The sequence below is a fragment of the Hippocampus zosterae genome, chromosome 17, assembly GCF_025434085.1.
Source record: "Hippocampus zosterae strain Florida chromosome 17, ASM2543408v3, whole genome shotgun sequence".
In the NCBI taxonomy this organism is placed as follows: domain Eukaryota; kingdom Metazoa; phylum Chordata; class Actinopteri; order Syngnathiformes; family Syngnathidae; genus Hippocampus; species Hippocampus zosterae.
In genome coordinates, this window is record NC_067467.1 from 12,809,338 (window position 1) to 12,819,555 (window position 10,218).

At 49.8% G+C, this 10,218-nt stretch overlaps 9 non-coding genes across 9 annotated transcripts; all 9 read left to right on the forward strand.

Moving 5' to 3' along the window:
- The first annotated feature begins 494 nt into the window (after positions 1-494).
- Positions 495-685, forward strand: LOC127590507 (U2 spliceosomal RNA). Its single transcript, XR_007959641.1, has one exon. It is a non-coding gene; the product is annotated as a U2 spliceosomal RNA (small nuclear RNA).
- Positions 686-1,645: 960 nt separating this feature from the next.
- On the forward strand, positions 1,646-1,809 carry LOC127590588 (U1 spliceosomal RNA). Its single transcript, XR_007959702.1, has one exon. It is a non-coding gene; the product is annotated as a U1 spliceosomal RNA (small nuclear RNA).
- A 367-nt stretch (positions 1,810-2,176) lies between these two features.
- Positions 2,177-2,366, forward strand: LOC127590551 (U2 spliceosomal RNA). The gene has a single exon (XR_007959680.1). It is a non-coding gene; the product is annotated as a U2 spliceosomal RNA (small nuclear RNA).
- Positions 2,367-4,118: 1,752 nt separating this feature from the next.
- On the forward strand, positions 4,119-4,308 carry LOC127590539 (U2 spliceosomal RNA). The gene has a single exon (XR_007959670.1). It is a non-coding gene; the product is annotated as a U2 spliceosomal RNA (small nuclear RNA).
- Positions 4,309-5,205: 897 nt separating this feature from the next.
- Positions 5,206-5,369, forward strand: LOC127590612 (U1 spliceosomal RNA). The gene has a single exon (XR_007959724.1). It is a non-coding gene; the product is annotated as a U1 spliceosomal RNA (small nuclear RNA).
- Positions 5,370-5,736: 367 nt separating this feature from the next.
- LOC127590550 (U2 spliceosomal RNA) lies at positions 5,737-5,926 on the forward strand. Its single transcript, XR_007959679.1, has one exon. It is a non-coding gene; the product is annotated as a U2 spliceosomal RNA (small nuclear RNA).
- Positions 5,927-7,690: 1,764 nt separating this feature from the next.
- LOC127590540 (U2 spliceosomal RNA) lies at positions 7,691-7,880 on the forward strand. The gene has a single exon (XR_007959671.1). It is a non-coding gene; the product is annotated as a U2 spliceosomal RNA (small nuclear RNA).
- Positions 7,881-8,777: 897 nt separating this feature from the next.
- LOC127590595 (U1 spliceosomal RNA) lies at positions 8,778-8,941 on the forward strand. Its single transcript, XR_007959709.1, has one exon. It is a non-coding gene; the product is annotated as a U1 spliceosomal RNA (small nuclear RNA).
- A 367-nt stretch (positions 8,942-9,308) lies between these two features.
- On the forward strand, positions 9,309-9,498 carry LOC127590552 (U2 spliceosomal RNA). The gene has a single exon (XR_007959681.1). It is a non-coding gene; the product is annotated as a U2 spliceosomal RNA (small nuclear RNA).
- The last annotated feature ends 720 nt before the right edge of the window (positions 9,499-10,218 follow it).

Consider the following 10,218-nt stretch of genomic DNA (forward strand, 5'->3'; position numbering starts at 1 on the left):
CTCGGACGCTCGCGTTCCTACCGGCGCCTTACTTGTGCTGACCCCTGCGAATTCCCCAAATGTGGGAATCTCGACTGCAAAATTTCTGGCAGTGGGGGACTGCGTTCGCGCTCTCCCCTGATGAGTTTGTCAATGGCAATTTCTCACTTCTCCCATTTGTGCAGATCTTCTCTACACCAGTGTTGACATTGGATCCGGCGAAAGCCGGAATGGGAAACTCCAAATGGTAGTTCACTCTTTGGGTTCGGTGCCTCGGAACATTGATTGCCGCTGTCCTATTGGGGCACCTTGGGTTAAATGATACTGTACCTAGCAATTGCTCAGCTTTTGTTTCATTTGCGGGCTGGCAAACAAAACCGTTGCCCCAGCGATTGCATAAATGTGTGGAGTTGTTTGGCAAGTCATCGTTTTCGCTGTGGCTATATGACGTTTGTCACCGTCACTGTAGCCCGCGCTGTCAGCAATGAAGTCATCCCCTGTGCCGCTTTGCCCTTATCGCTTCTCGGCCTTTTGGCTAAGATCAAGTGTAGTATCTGTTCTTATCAGTTTAATATCTGATACGTCCCTTATCTGGGGACCATATATTAAATTGATTTTTGAAGTCGGGAGATGGAATAGGTGCTTGCTCCTTCCACTCCACGCATTGACCTGGTATTGCAGTACATCCAGGAACGGTGCATTTCCCTCTCGGTTGAAGTTAAATATTTCAGTGGCGTCCGGGAAAGGCCCTTGATCCATGCTCGCTGCCAACACCTGGAGGAAGTTCACCCGTCCTTCCTGCAGTCTGAAAAGCGCGATGTGTTTTGAAGGGGCAGAAACTCTCGGGCAAGAAAAATCCCTGGCATCCTTGCTGTCCAGGGAAACGGGTACATGACTTAAAAATCCCTCTTCTAAAGGTTTCCGCTTCCTTTGCGGTGGGGTTTTGGAGTCCCCTCACAATGGGAATGAGCGCCGAGCAGGTGGCGGCAGGCCTTGGAAAAGTGAAGGCGGATTCAGGGAATTGATGCCATTGAGAGTCAGAGGCCAAAGGCTGTCTGAAATCGTTGACGGCCAATTCCCGAAACAACTGTCATCTGGACTGTCGCGTGGATGAAAAACTGGCTCGGACGCTCGCGTTCCTACCGGCGCCTTACTCTTGCTTCCCGAGCCCGAGACTGGTACGCCCGAGGCCGTCTCCACGGAGACGATCAGCTTGGCGAGGCAGCTGCGGAAATTGCCTCGTCCAGCGAGTTTGTGTTGATGTGTGTTCCCCATGGTCATTTTTGTCAACGAAGACGTTGGACCTACCTAAAACCGAAGAACCCCGCCGCCCCCGTTTCTTGTTCACAAAATAGAAACAGGAAAGCCCTTCCCCAAAACGCCAACTCAATGAAGCGACATGGAACGTGTATAAAGCTGATTCAAACGAATGATAATTACAGCGAAAAGGAATGTCCTTCTTTTTCATTTCGGTCCAAAGTAACATGCGAGCCACTGTGGTTGATTTTAAACATATTTACTTCGATCTGATCGATAAAAGCCGAACCGCAATGACAATTCCAAAACGACCATACCCCTGGACTGCTCGCACGCGGCTCAGCAGATGCGCCCGTGACCGAAGACGGTGCGTGTGCTAAAGAGCCTGGCCTGGTGACGGGTCCAACTCATACTTACCTGGCAGGGGCGATGCCATGATCAAGCAGGTGGCTCACCCAGGGTGAGGCTCAGCCATTGCACTGCGGTTGTGCTGACCCCTGCGAATTCCCCAAATGTGGGAATCTCGACTGCAAAATTTCTGGCAGTGGGGGACTGCGTTCGCGCTCTCCCCTGATGAGTTTGTCAATGGCAATTTCTCACTTCTCCCATTTGTGTAGATCTTCTCTACACCAGTGTTGACATTGGATCCGGCGAAAGCCGGAATGGGAAACTCCAAATGGTAGTTCACTCTTTGGGTTCGGTGCCTCGGAACATTGATTGCCGCTGTCCCATTGGGGCACCTTGGGTTAAATGATACTGTACCTAGCAATTGCTCAGCTTTTGTTTCATTTGCGGGCTGGCAAACAAAACCGTTGCCCCAGCGATTGCATAAATGTGTGGAGTTGTTTGGCAAGTCATCGTTTTCGCTGTGGCTATATGACGTTTGTCACCGTCACTGTAGCCCGCGCTGTCAGCAATGAAGTCATCCCCTGTGCCGCTTTGCCCTTATCGCCCTTTTGGCTAAGATCAAGTGTAGTATCTGTTCTTATCAATTTAATATCTGATACGTCCTTATCTTGCGACCATATATTAAATTGATTTTTGAAGTCGGGAGATGGAATAGGTGCTTGCTCCTTCCACTCCACGCATTGACCTGGTCTTGCAGTACATCCAGGAACGGTGCATTTCCCTCTCGGTTGAAGTTAAATATTTCAGTGGCGTCCGGGAAAGGCCCTTGATCCATGCTCGCTGCCAACACCTGGAGGAAGTTCACCCGTCCTTCCTGCAGTCTGAAAAGCGCGATGTGTTTTTGAAGGGGCAGAAACTCTCGGGCAAGAAAAATGCCTGGCATCCTTGCTGTCCAGGGAAACGGGTACATGACTTAAAAATCCCTCTTCTAAAGGTTTCCGCTTCCTTTGCGGTGGGGTTTTGGAGTCCCCTCACAATGGGAATGAGCGCCGAGCAGGTGGCGGCAGGCCTTGGAAAAGTGAAGGCGGATTCAGGGAATTGATGCCATTGAGAGTCAGAGGCCAAAGGCTGTCTGAAATCGTTGACGGCCAATTCCCGAAACAACTGTCATCTGGACTGTCGCGTGGACGAAAAACTGGCTCGGAAGCTCGCGTTCCTACCGGCGCCTTACTTGTGCTGACCCCTGCGAATTCCCCAAATGTGGGAATCTCGACTGCAAAATTTCTGGCAGTGGGGGACTGCGTTCGCGCTCTCCCCTGATGAGTTTGTCAATGGCAATTTCTCACTTCTCCCATTTGCTGTTTTTTTTTTTTTTTTTTCCAAAATGGCGCCCGAGTAGGCAGCCTTCGGCAAGTGCTCTTCAAGAGCCTTGCTTTTTTGTTCTTTTTTGCTGTTTTTGTCTTTTGTTTTGTCACATGTTGTTTGTTGTTTCATTGTGTGGACCTGATATGGACTGTTTTCAGCGCTTTTTGGCCACGACATTCGTCAAAGGAGCAGTATCTGTGCTTGGTGGTTGCGCCTTCTCGGCAGCACGCCTGTACCAGCACAGATTTTGATTGGGAGGAATGTCGGCGCCATTGACTGTCGGTGCTGGATAGACCTGGGGCGCTTGTGTTTTTTGCACCAGTAATGGGCAGCATTTTTCACAACCCCGATTTGTTCAGTGGCTATGTCAGCGCTGTTGGACAGTTGGCGTTGGTGCGGCTGGATGGATGGCCGCTGAAGTTGAGGCTGAGGAGAGAGGAGCGTTGGCGAAGAGCGCCGATGCGTATTTGGAACCGTGAGTTGCCGCTTGGAATTGAAATGGATTTCCATGGAACAGGAGAAGTGAACCAATCTCTTTTTTCATCAATGGATGCTACAGCTTCTTGTTGACTTTGAAACTTAGCTTGTAGCCGACGTGTGCACATTTTGAGCATGACGTCTCTGATCCACTGGTTAAAGGACACTTTGATTCTCTCCTCTTTCATCTCAAACCGCTTCAAACAACAAAGCGTGTGACGGAAAAGTGGTTAGGACTGCACGACTGTCCGTGTTTTATGTTATGTGTTGTGTTTATTATTTTACTTTATGTTAACTGTTTTGTAAAGCGCTTTGTTACAGCTGCCGCTGTTGTGAAAGCGCTATATAAATCAGCATGTATTGTATTGTATTGTATTGTATTTGTGCAGATCTTCTCTACACCAGTGTTGACATTGGATCCGGCGAAAGCCGGAATGGGAAACTCCAAATGGTAGTTCACTCTTTGGGTTCGGTGCCTCGGAACATTGATTGCCGCTGTCCTATTGGGGCACCTTGGGTTAAATGATACTGTACCTAGCAATTGCTCAGCTTTTGTTTCATTTGCGGGCTGGCAAACAAAACCGTTGCCCCAGCGATTGCATAAATGTGTGGAGTGGCTATATGACGTTTGTCACCGTCACTGTAGCCCGCGCTGTCAGCAATGAAGTCATCCCCTGTGCCGCTTTGCCCTTATCGCTTCTCGGCCTTTTGGCTAAGATCAAGTGTAGTATCTGTTCTTATCAGTTTAATTTCTGATACGTCCTTATCTGGCGACCATACATTAAATTGATTTTTGAAGTCGGGAGATGGAATAGGTGCTTGCTCCTTCCACTCCACGCATTGACCTGGTCTTGCAGTACATCCAGGAACGGTGCATTTCCCTCTCGGTTGAAGTTAAATATTTCAGTGGCGTCCGGGAAAGGCCCTTGATCCATGCTCGCTGCCAACACCTGGAGGAAGTTCACCCGTCCTTCCTGCAGTCTGAAAAGCGCGATGTGTTTTGAAGGGGCAGAAACTCTCGGGCAAGAAAAATGCCTGGCATCCTTGCTGTCCAGGGAAACGGGTACATGACTTAAAAATCCCTCTTCTAAAGGTTTCCGCTTCCTTTGCGGTGGGGTTTTGGAGTCCCCTCACAATGGGAATGAGCGCCGAGCAGGTGGCGGCAGGCCTTGGAAAAGTGAAGGCGGATTCAGGGAATTGATGCCATTGAGAGTCAGAGGCCAAAGGCTGTCTGAAATCGTTGACGGCCAATTCCCGAAACAACTGTCATCTGGACTGTCGCGTGGACGAAAAACTGGCTCGGAAGCTCGCGTTCCTACCGGCGCCTTACTCTTGCTTCCCGAGCCCGAGACTGGTACGCCCGAGGCCGTCTCCACGGAGACGATCAGCTTGGAAAATATATTTCCGTTGGGCTGCTCACCTAAAACCGAAGAACCCCGCCGCCCCCGTTTCTTGTTCACAAAATAGAAACAGGAAAGCCCTTCCCCAAAAACGCCAACTCAATGAAGCGACATGGAACGTGTATAAAGCTGATTCAAACGAATGATAATTACAGCGAAAAGTAATGTCCTTCTTTTTCATTTCGGTCCAAAGTAACATGCGAGCCACTGTGGTTGATTTTAAACATATTTACTTCGATCTGATCGATAAAAGCCAAACCGCAATGACAATTCCAAAACGACCATACCCCTGGACTGCTCGCACGCGGCTCAGCAGATGCGCCCGTGACCGAAGACGGTGCGTGTGCTAAAGACCCTGGCCTGGTGACGGGTCCAACTCATACTTACCTGGCAGGGGCGATGCCATGATCAAGCAGGTGGCTCACCCAGGGTGAGGCTCAGCCATTGCACTGCGGTTGTGCTGACCCCTGCGAATTCCCCAAATGTGGGAATCTCAACTGCAAAATTTCTGGCAGTGGGGGACTGCTTTCGCGCTCTCCCCTGATGAGTTTGTCAATGGCAATTTCTCGCTTCTCCCATTTGTGCAGATCTTCTCTACACCAGTGTTGACATTGGATCCGGCGAAAGCCGGAATGGGAAACTCCAAATGGTAGTTGACTCTTTGGGTTCGGTGCCTCGGAACATTGATTGCCGCTGTCCTATTGGGGCACCTTGGGTTAAATGATACTGTACCTAGCAATTGCTCAGCTTTTGTTTCATTTGCGGGCTGGCAAACAAAACCGTTGCCCCAGCGATTGCATAAATGTGTGGAGTTGTTTGGCAAGTCATCGTTTTCGCTGTGGCTATATGACGTTTGTCACCGTCACTGTAGCCCGCGCTGTCAGCAATGAAGTCATCCCCTGTGCCGCTTTGCCCTTATCGCCCTTTTGGCTAAGATCAAGTGTAGTATCTGTTCTTATCAATTTAATATCTGATACGTCCTTATCTGGCGACCATATATTAAATTGATTTTTGAAGTCGGGAGATGGAATAGGTGCTTGCTCCTTCCACTCCACGCATTGACCTGGTCTTGCAGTACATCCAGGAACGGTGCATTTCCCTCTCGGTTGAAGTTAAATATTTCAGTGGCGTCCGGGAAAGGCCCTTGATCCATGCTCGCTGCCAACACCTGGAGGAAGTTCACCCGTCCTTCCTGCAGTCTGAAAAGCGCGATGTGTTTTTGAAGGGGCAGAAACTCTCGGGCAAGAAAAATGCCTGGCATCCTTGCTGTCCAGGGAAACGGGTACATGACTTAAAAATCCCTCTTCTAAAGGTTTCCGCTTCCTTTGCGGTGGGGTTTTGGAGTCCCCTCACAATGGGAATGAGCGCCGAGCAGGTGGCGGCAGGCCTTGGAAAAGTGAAGGCGGATTCAGGGAATTGATGCCATTGAGAGTCAGAGGCCAAAGGCTGTCTGAAATCGTTGACGGCCAATTCCCGAAACAACTGTCATCTGGACTGTCGCGTGGACGAAAAACTGGCTCGGAAGCTCGCGTTCCTACCGGCGCCTTACTTGTGCTGACCCCTGCGAATTCCCCAAATGTGGGAATCTCGACTGCAAAATTTCTGGCAGTGGGGGACTGCGTTCGCGCTCTCCCCTGATGAGTTTGTCAATGGCAATTTCTCACTTCTCCCATTTGCTGTTTTTTTTTTTTTTTTTTTTCCAAGATGGCGCCCGAGTAGGCAGCCTTCGGCAAGTGCTCTTCAAGAGCCTTGCTTTTTTGTTCTTTTTTGTTCTTTTTTGCTGTTTTTGTCTTTTGTTTTGTCACATGTTGTTTGTTGTTTCATTGTGTGGACCTGATATGGACTGTTTTCAGCGCTTTTTGGCCACGACATTCGTCAAAGGAGCAGTATCTGTGCTTGGTGGTTGCGCCTTCTCGGCAGCACGCCTGTACCAGCACAGATTTTGATTGGGAGGAATGTCGGCGCCATTGACTGTCGGTGCTGGATAGACCTGGGGCGCTTGTGTTTTTTGCGCCAGTAATGGGCAGCATTTTTCACAACCCCGATTTGTTCAGTGGCTATGTCAGCGCTGTTGGACAGTTGGCGTTGGTGCGGCTGGATGGATGGCCGCTGAAGTTGAGGCTGAGGAGAGAGGAGCGTTGGCGAAGAGCGCCGATGCGTATTTGGAACCGTGAGTTGCCGCTTGGAATTGAAATGGATTTCCATGGAACAGGAGAAGTGAACCAATCTCTTTTTTCGTCAATGGATGCTACAGCTTCTTGTTGACTTTGAAACTTAGCTTGTAGCCGACGTGTGCACATTTTGAGCATGACGTCTCTGATCCACTGGTTAAAGGACACTTTGATTCTCTCCTCTTTCATCTCAAACCGCTTCAAACAACAAAGCGTGTGACGGAAAAGTGGTTAGGACTGCACGACTGTCCGTGTTTTATGTTATGTGTTGTGTTTATTATTTTACTTTATGTTAACTGTTTTGTAAAGCGCTTTGTTACAGCTGCCGCTGTTGTGAAAGCGCTATATAAATCAGCATGTATTGTATTGTATTGTATTGTATTTGTGCAGATCTTCTCTACACCAGTGTTGACATTGGATCCGGCGAAAGCCGGAATGGGAAACTCCAAATGGTAGTTCACTCTTTGGGTTCGGTGCCTCGGAACATTGATTGCCGCTGTCCTATTGGGGCACCTTGGGTTAAATGATACTGTACCTAGCAATTGCTCAGCTTTTGTTTCATTTGCGGGCTGGCAAACAAAACCGTTGCCCCAGCGATTGCATAAATGTGTGGAGTGGCTATATGACGTTTGTCACCGTCACTGTAGCCCGCGCTGTCAGCAATGAAGTCATCCCCTGTGCCGCTTTGCCCTTATCGCTTCTCGGCCTTTTGGCTAAGATCAAGTGTAGTATCTGTTCTTATCAGTTTAATTTCTGATACGTCCTTATCTGGCGACCATACATTAAATTGATTTTTGAAGTCGGGAGATGGAATAGGTGCTTGCTCCTTCCACTCCACGCATTGACCTGGTCTTGCAGTACATCCAGGAACGGTGCATTTCCCTCTCGGTTGAAGTTAAATATTTCAGTGGCGTCCGGGAAAGGCCCTTGATCCATGCTCGCTGCCAACACCTGGAGGAAGTTCACCCGTCCTTCCTGCAGTCTGAAAAGCGCGATGTGTTTTGAAGGGGCAGAAACTCTCGGGCAAGAAAAATGCCTGGCATCCTTGCTGTCCAGGGAAACGGGTACATGACTTAAAAATCCCTCTTCTAAAGGTTTCCGCTTCCTTTGCGGTGGGGTTTTGGAGTCCCCTCACAATGGGAATGAGCGCCGAGCAGGTGGCGGCAGGCCTTGGAAAAGTGAAGGCGGATTCAGGGAATTGATGCCATTGAGAGTCAGAGGCCAAAGGCTGTCTGAAATCGTTGACGGCCAATTCCCGAAACAACTGTCATCTGGACTGTCGCGTGGACGAAAAACTGGCTCGGAAGCTCGCGTTCCTACCGGCGCCTTACTCTTGCTTCCCGAGCCCGAGACTGGTACGCCCGAGGCCGTCTCCACGGAGACGATCAGCTTGGAAAATATATTTCCGTTGGGCTGCTCACCTAAAACCGAAGAACCCCGCCGCCCCCGTTTCTTGTTCACAAAATAGAAACAGGAAAGCCCTTCCCCAAAAACGCCAACTCAATGAAGCGACATGGAACGTGTATAAAGCTGATTCAAACGAATGATAATTACAGCGAAAAGTAATGTCCTTCTTTTTCATTTCGGTCCAAAGTAACATGCGAGCCACTGTGGTTGATTTTAAACATATTTACTTCGATCTGATCGATAAAAGCCAAACCGCAATGACAATTCCAAAACGACCATACCCCTGGACTGCTCGCACGCGGCTCAGCAGATGCGCCCGTGACCGAAGACGGTGCGTGTGCTAAAGACCCTGGCCTGGTGACGGGTCCAACTCATACTTACCTGGCAGGGGCGATGCCATGATCAAGCAGGTGGCTCACCCAGGGTGAGGCTCAGCCATTGCACTGCGGTTGTGCTGACCCCTGCGAATTCCCCAAATGTGGGAATCTCGACTGCAAAATTTCTGGCAGTGGGGGACTGCTTTCGCGCTCTCCCCTGATGAGTTTGTCAATGGCAATTTCTCGCTTCTCCCATTTGTGCAGATCTTCTCTACACCAGTGTTGACATTGGATCCGGCGAAAGCCGGAATGGGAAACTCCAAATGGTAGTTGACTCTTTGGGTTCGGTGCCTCGGAACATTGATTGCCGCTGTCCTATTGGGGCACCTTGGGTTAAATGATACTGTACCTAGCAATTGCTCAGCTTTTGTTTCATTTGCGGGCTGGCAAACAAAACCGTTGCCCCAGCGATTGCATAAATGTGTGGAGTTGTTTGGCAAGTCATCGTTTTCGCTGTGGCTATATGACGTTTGTCACCGTCACTGTAGCCCGCGCTGTCAGCAATGAAGTCATCCCCTGTGCCGCTTTGCCCTTATCGCCCTTTTGGCTAAGATCAAGTGTAGTATCTGTTCTTATCAATTTAATATCTGATACGTCCTTATCTTGCGACCATATATTAAATTGATTTTTGAAGTCGGGAGATGGAATAGGTGCTTGCTCCTTCCACTCCACGCATTGACCTGGTCTTGCAGTACATCCAGGAACGGTGCATTTCCCTCTCGGTTGAAGTTAAATATTTCAGTGGCGTCCGGGAAAGGCCCTTGATCCATGCTCGCTGCCAACACCTGGAGGAAGTTCACCCGTCCTTCCTGCAGTCTGAAAAGCGCGATGTGTTTTTGAAGGGGCAGAAACTCTCGGGCAAGAAAAATGCCTGGCATCCTTGCTGTCCAGGGAAACGGGTACATGACTTAAAAATCCCTCTTCTAAAGGTTTCCGCTTCCTTTGCGGTGGGGTTTTGGAGTCCCCTCACAATGGGAATGAGCGCCGAGCAGGTGGCGGCAGGCCTTGGAAAAGTGAAGGCGGATTCAGGGAATTGATGCCATTGAGAGTCAGAGGCCAAAGGCTGTCTGAAATCGTTGACGGCCAATTCCCGAAACAACTGTCATCTGGACTGTCGCGTGGACGAAAAACTGGCTCGGACGCTCGCGTTCCTACCGGCGCCTTACTCTTGCTTCCCGAGCCCGAGACTGGTACGCCCGAGGCCGTCTCCACGGAGACGATCAGCTTGGCGAGGCAGCTGCGGAAATTGCCTCGTCCAGCGAGTTCGCGTTCGCGCTCTCCCCTGATGAGTTTGTCAATGGTGTCGTGTTATCAAGTCAGGCACACGTGAGTCCAGCTGTCGTGTTCGCGTGGGTAACTTTATTGAGCTTTTTCGAAACGTGTATACTCTCTCTAATCACTCTCTCGTCTCCCGCTCTCGGTGCACACTCATGACGT